This window comes from Crocodylus porosus, unplaced genomic scaffold (genome assembly GCF_001723895.1).
Source record: "Crocodylus porosus isolate Cpor-Errol unplaced genomic scaffold, CroPor_comp1, whole genome shotgun sequence".
Taxonomy (NCBI): domain Eukaryota; kingdom Metazoa; phylum Chordata; order Crocodylia; family Crocodylidae; genus Crocodylus; species Crocodylus porosus.
In genome coordinates this window covers 107,302,822-107,309,320 of record NW_017728918.1, presented here as the reverse complement: position 1 = coordinate 107,309,320, position 6,499 = coordinate 107,302,822, and positions in this window count along the sequence as shown.

Below are 6,499 nucleotides of genomic sequence, written 5' to 3'. Positions count from 1 at the left end.
CAAGCCATTTCTGGCCTTCACTGTATGCTTTCATTGTGCAAGCCCATGCAAGTATGTAGACCCAGAATACACCTTCAAAAAAACTGGCAGGTGCCTTCCATGTTTTAAGCCAAGTAGCTTAGTGATTAGGCTAGATCACTTAGCCTGCTGGAGACCTGGGTCCTTATCCCCCTTTCCCAGAGAGGGTTTGAATTTTTGTCTTCTGACTTGTCCCAGTCGAGAGGTCTAACCACTGTGCTAGTGGTTAGAATGATTCTTTACCCACTCATATCTCCAGCACTCCTTTTGAGGTTGAATGACTGTCCCTTGCATTTGATAGAGAATTGATGGAGGGAGATACAATAGGGAAGGTCCCATCAGGAAGGCTACAGCCCAGGCCCTACTCCTTTGCAGGATAGTACTTATCGATCATATATCCTTCAGTTTGTTCTCTTCCTCTTGGCTGTTCAGGGGGCCAACTTCAAAAGGAGTACTGAAGAGTGGCCTGCATAGTGTCTTATCTGTGGTGTAGGGATTAGAGAACTGTATCAGAAAGTTGCAGATTCATACCCACTTTATGTGGGAGGGCCCTAAAACATGTGACTCTGGCTTCATGGTTGAAAGGCCTAACCACTTGTCTATTGGGGAGGCCCTTGTTCTCTTTCAGTCATGGCTGCCTCATTTTTTGCCAGTGGACACCAGTAAGCATCTGCAATGGATACATGTATAGAGCCACAGATAAGTTTGGGCAGTGTGCAACCTACTTGTATGACCAATCAATACATGCACACTTACACATGCACACTGCTAGGGAAATAAAATGGCTCTCTGTGTGTAAGTGGCAGTCCTGCCACTTTTGTGGCTAAAAAGTTACCATTTAGATGCACAAAAGGAAATAGAATTCCCCCCTATGCTAGACAGACAAACACCTGTTGGTGTACTATCTGTCACTGGAACAGAAAGTTCCAGTTTCAAACATCACCCAGGGGGCTGGGTAGTGTCCTACAACCTCCAACCTCCATATAGAATTGCCCATAACCTAGTGCTTAGGATGCTCCCTTGGAAGGTGAAAGTTGTTGGCTTCAGTCCTCTTAGACTAAGAATGTCACTGAACTCAAGTCTCCCATTTCTTGGGCACTTTCATCACCAGGATGGATAGTCCACTAAAAGGTATCACCAAAAAAACCCTCCTTTCTTTTGGTATGAGGGCTGCTGATTTACATTATTTGTTGCTGTATGAAGCTGTAAGAATCTCCCTTGGGACTCTCACTATCAAGAGCATTGCATTCACTTTTTTACTTTTAAATGAAAAAGTTTAAGTTCTACTTAGTACCCAGCACTGGCCAGTTATGTCACTGCATGTAATGGAGTATAATTCCCTTTCAAAGCAGTTTGTTATTATTAAAGCTTTCTGACATGGACTATACTATGCTATTATTGTGGCTAGGGAGATGATGAGTGATCCATGTAAACACAGAAAAAGTCAGAGTTTGAATTACAATTCTGGGGATGCTGGCTATCGCTCTGTTGCACTGCTACCTTCTAAATAACACAGTGCTCCTTGAAATAAGGGTGACGGTAAAGTTACCAACTCAAATAGCTGCAGTGCAAATGGCTCTGGATATATTCTGTGGAGTGTCGAGAAGTAAAAGTGATTACCTACTAGCTATGGAGAAGGAAGAAAAGGAAAAGATTACAGATACTTCACTCTATTCAACATGAAAATAGAACCTCACTGTTTATTTGCCAATCCCAGTTGCCCCAAATTCAGTAGCTGTGTGTGTCTAGTAGCTTCAGTTCAAGCCTCATTTACCCAATAAAGACTAGCAGGTCTTAGTTTTTTTCCTGCTTGGCTCTAAATCTCTTGAGGTCTTCTGCAAATTCATAAAATATGCAGCATGTGGTATTCTGCAGGTATTCTAGACAGTTGTACTGTGGGACTCCATCCTTAAAATTCAACTCTAATTGTGCACTTTGCCTAAGTGAATGAAAAAAAGAAGAGATTTTTTTTAGAGCCACCCCATAGTCTATCAAAAGCACAACTGAACAAGGGCAGGTAAGAGAAGGCAATCAGGAGGCGGGGAGAGGAAAAATGCATAGGTAAAAAGATTAAAATATGAATCATCTTTGGAGATCATAGTGCATCCAAATTATACAATATATCTTACCATTCCTAAGTTGCACATTGAAGTCATTCACATTGACTTGTAAAGCCTAATAAAGCTATGCCATTTACTGTTTCTTTTGGTTGCCTCTTCTCTGAACTTCTTAAGCTAGAAGCAGGTGTGTTCGCCTGATTCAGTTGGACTTATTTGTAAAACGTTGTTTTTTAAAAACTAGTAATATTTTTTTGCCTCAGGAAAACTCACACAGCTTCTAAATTCATCACTGAAAGTAGTGTATGAGAATAAAAAAAGGGAAATACTGGCCGCATTGTTACCTCTCAGCTCCATGTTCTTGGGGAACCCTGACACCGAACGCAGACTGTCTGACTCACAAAGAATCCCCCCCACCTAAACAGAAACTGATTAAGATGCAGTGAGAGACACACTTAAAACCCTCCAGATAAGGGTGACAAGAGTGAAACAACTGCCCTAGGTCTCATTTGCATTCAAGATGGAACTGGATGACAACTCATTTACATGAGAGATGGAGAACAGAAAGCCCGAAGCAGAGACCACAGTGAATTCTGGGATCAGAGAAGCAGGGGAGCACTGAATGGTGGGGAATCTGTGCTCCAAATGCTAATCAACCTACACACCCAGCTCAGCATTTATCAGACCAGTTCTAATCTGGATTTACAAAGGACTTCCCCCCCCACACACACACCTCTAAGCAGAAGTAAGTTTAATAGGAATCTTGGGCCATACGTTCCCCGGCCCCACTATGGGAGGCCTATTTAAACTTAATTGGCTAAAACTCAGTTGCTGGGTTAGGGAATGCTGAGGCAAGACACTGAGTCAGGGGTATGGGCAACATTTGAACAATGGTAAAGGGTTCATCACAGCATCCAGCCCATTGGAGCCTTGACCACAAGTGTTGTCATACTTTTCCTGCGATGACTGGTGGAAGTCCTCCTCTCCCAAAGTTATGAACACTCCAATAATTGCCTTAAGTCTGTTAAAAAACTATAGTAAGATCTGGAAAGGTCATGCTAAGCTGAGGCTTGTTCACAACAAGTAACAATCCAAAACCCTGATGCTGCAAGCTATCTATTGTTTCTGAAGAAACCAGGAGATATCCCATCAGTATATCTGCTATCCATAGGAATTTCAAGCTGGCTCCTAAGTATCTGGTTACTCCCTAACCAAGTGTTTCCTGAGTATCAATCAGTTTCCTGAGATGTTCCAAACCAGATAACCCCTTGTCAATAGAAAAGACAATTTGATTTACACTATTGAGAATGCTTGAATGTAGCTGAACTGAGGGTATAAAAATCTGTAAAAAGCAGCAGTGTGTGTGCTGACACCAGCCGCTTTCTTCTCAAGAGGCTGAAGGAGGCAGATCATTTCCCTTCAAGGATCGTGCTGAGAACTTTAACCTGTCAGCTTTATAACCCAAGTGCCTTGGACTGGTGAGATCCCAGCTCTCTCTCTTTTCTCTTTTCTCTCTAAGCATAGATTTCTGAACCTGAACTGTATTAATTAAGCTTGAGCTAAGTTTCCCCAAATACTTAGTGAAACCAAGGTTATACTGTGATTGTTTGTATTTGTTTTCCTTTGCATGTTAATTACTACTAGTGCCATTATATATTTCATATACTTAGCAATAAATAACTTTTATAGTCAAACTGGTGGTAACTTGGTATATTTTTCCTTCTCTACTTCTCCACACCCCAAAGTAATGGGCAAATCTGGTAACAGCATCTCCGTGAGATGCTGACAGTGTGTTACTGCACAGTCATTTAGTAGTTGTTTACAGATAAATGCACTTTACTGTGCATAGCGCTGGTGAATGGCTTTTTCTGTGATGCTGACTGTGCAGTAGCTTGAGAATAATGCAAAGTAATGTCATGTCATGATTTCTGTCATGCAACACTACTACAGTAGTCTCAAGCTACTGCTCAGTCAGTGTCTCATGTAGATGAGGCCACTGACTTTAACAAGGCTTCTGGAGGGGCTGGATGTGTTCAGATCAGTGGGTCCAGATGGTGTCCACCCCAGGGAGCTAGCAGAGGGTATTACAGGGCCCTTGGCACAGCTTTACGAGCTCTTGTGGTGCTCAGGCCAGGTGCCAGATGATTTGAAGATAGCCAATGTGGTCCCCATCTTTAAAAAAGGGAGCAGGGAGGACCCGGGCAACTATAGACTTACCTCAATCCTAGGGAAACTCTTTGAGAAGATCATCATGGAGCACATCTGCAATGGGCTGGCCTCAGAAATGATGCTCAAGGGCAACCAGCATGGTTTCATTAGGGGCAGGTCATGTCAGACCAACCTGATTGTCTTTTATGATCAGGTCACAAAAGCATTGGATGCAGGTGTCACTGTGGATGTAGTCTTTCTGGACTTCAGCAAGGCCTTTGACACTGTCTCCCACCCCATCCTCATAAAAAAATTGGGCAACTGTGGCATTGATGCCTACACAGTCAGGGGGATTGCAGATTGGCTGAAGGGTCGTACTCAGAGGGTGGTGGTGGATGGGTCATATTCGACCTGGGGGGAAGTGGGCAGTGGAGTCCCCCAGGACTCGGTCCTTGGGCCTGTGCTGTTCAATTTCTTTATCAGCGATTCGGACAATGGGGTGAAAAGCAACCTGTTTAAATTTGCTGATGATACCAAAATTTGGGGTGAGGTGAGCACGCTAGTAGGGAGGGAAAGACTGCAGCAAGACTTGGATAGGTTGCAGGGGTGGGCTAGCAAAAACAGGATGCGCTTCAATACTAACAAGTGCAGGGTGCTGTACTTGGGCAGTAGCAACCAGCAGCACACTTAAAAGGTGGGAGACTCCCTTCTTGTGAGCACGCAGGCAGAAAGGGATCTTGGAGTCATTATTGACTCCAAGATGAACATGGGCCAACAATGCGAGGTCATGGTTGGCAGGACTAACTGGACCTTGTCGTGCATCCACAGGACCATCTCAAGCAGGGCCAAGGAGGTGATCCTCCCCCTCTATGCTGGTCACAGCTGCATGACTGTTTTTTTTTTCCCCCATGGAAAACCTGAAAACTTGTATTGCAGTTAAACACACATACGTGGGGAACTCTTAAGTCCAAAAACAATTGCCTGACAAAATCCCATTGCTAACAAAATCCCATTGCTACTGGGTGTTAGATGCTAGAGGAGGAGACGGTACAAGGCCCATCTATCTTTTGCTTAATGGTCCAGTAGTTAGGGTGTTTCTCCAGGAGGCAACAGACCCAGATTTTTGTACCTCCATCACCCGGAGGGGGTTTGAATCTGTTTCCATCACAGTGCTGTAACCAGCAGTCCACATTTTTGAATACCCTCCCCAGTGCTCCTTCTGAACAATGAAGGGAGTGAGATATGTGCGACCAATACAAAACATGAAAGCTGGAGGGCGTGTGGCTCAGTGCAATGAATGCTGTTGTGACCAGTCAATGCATCTCCAGCAAAACCAAGGAGGTGATTCTTCCACTCTACTCAGACCTGGTGAGACTGAAGCTGGAGTACTGCATCCAGTTCCAGGTGCCCCACTGTAGCAAGGACATGGACAAGCTTGAGAGAGTCCAAACAAAAGCCACCCATATGATTAGAGTCTTACATGGCAAGCCATATGAGGAAAGGCTGAGGAATCTGGGATTCCTCAGCCTGAATAAAAGAAGGCTGAGAGAGGACCTGGTAGCAGCTTACTGCTACACTAGGGGAGTACTGTTCACCAGGGAAGCTGAGGGGAAAACCAGGAGTAATGGCTACAAACTCCTGGAAGATCAATTCAGGCTCAACATCAGGAAAAACCTCTTCACAGTCAGGGTGTCCAGCCTGTGGAATAAGCTCCCTCCAGGAGTGGTGCATTCACCTACTGTGGAAATCTTCAAGAGGAGACTACACAGTCCCTTGACCCCTGGTTGTCTTTCCTGCCTGGTGCAGGGAACTGGACGTGGTGATCTTCCAAGGTCCCTTCTGGCCTTACAATCTATGAATCTATGAATCCTACTGATTAGAGTTCTCACCCTACTATTTTTGTATTAGGAGTGCTCAAACCTCAAAGTTGGTCTAATAAAAGATATCACATTTACTCAAAAAACCTTGTCTGCCTCAAACCCAAAAGAGTTTCAGCCCACATCTCCTGATCTTCCAGAAGGTCAGTCTAACCACTAGGCTGTTGGCAAGTCTGTGTGCACATTTGTATGTATGTGTGTTTGGGCAAGAGGAGAGAATAACTCATCCCTCCTCTTAGATTTCATAGATTTCATAGACATTAGGGCTGGAAGGGATGTCAGAAGATCATTCAGTCCAGCCCCCCACCCAAAGGGCAGGAAGTCAGCTGGGGTCACAGGATCCCAGCAAGATAAGCATCCAATTTGCTCTTGAAGGTGTTCAGTGTAGATGCTTGAACC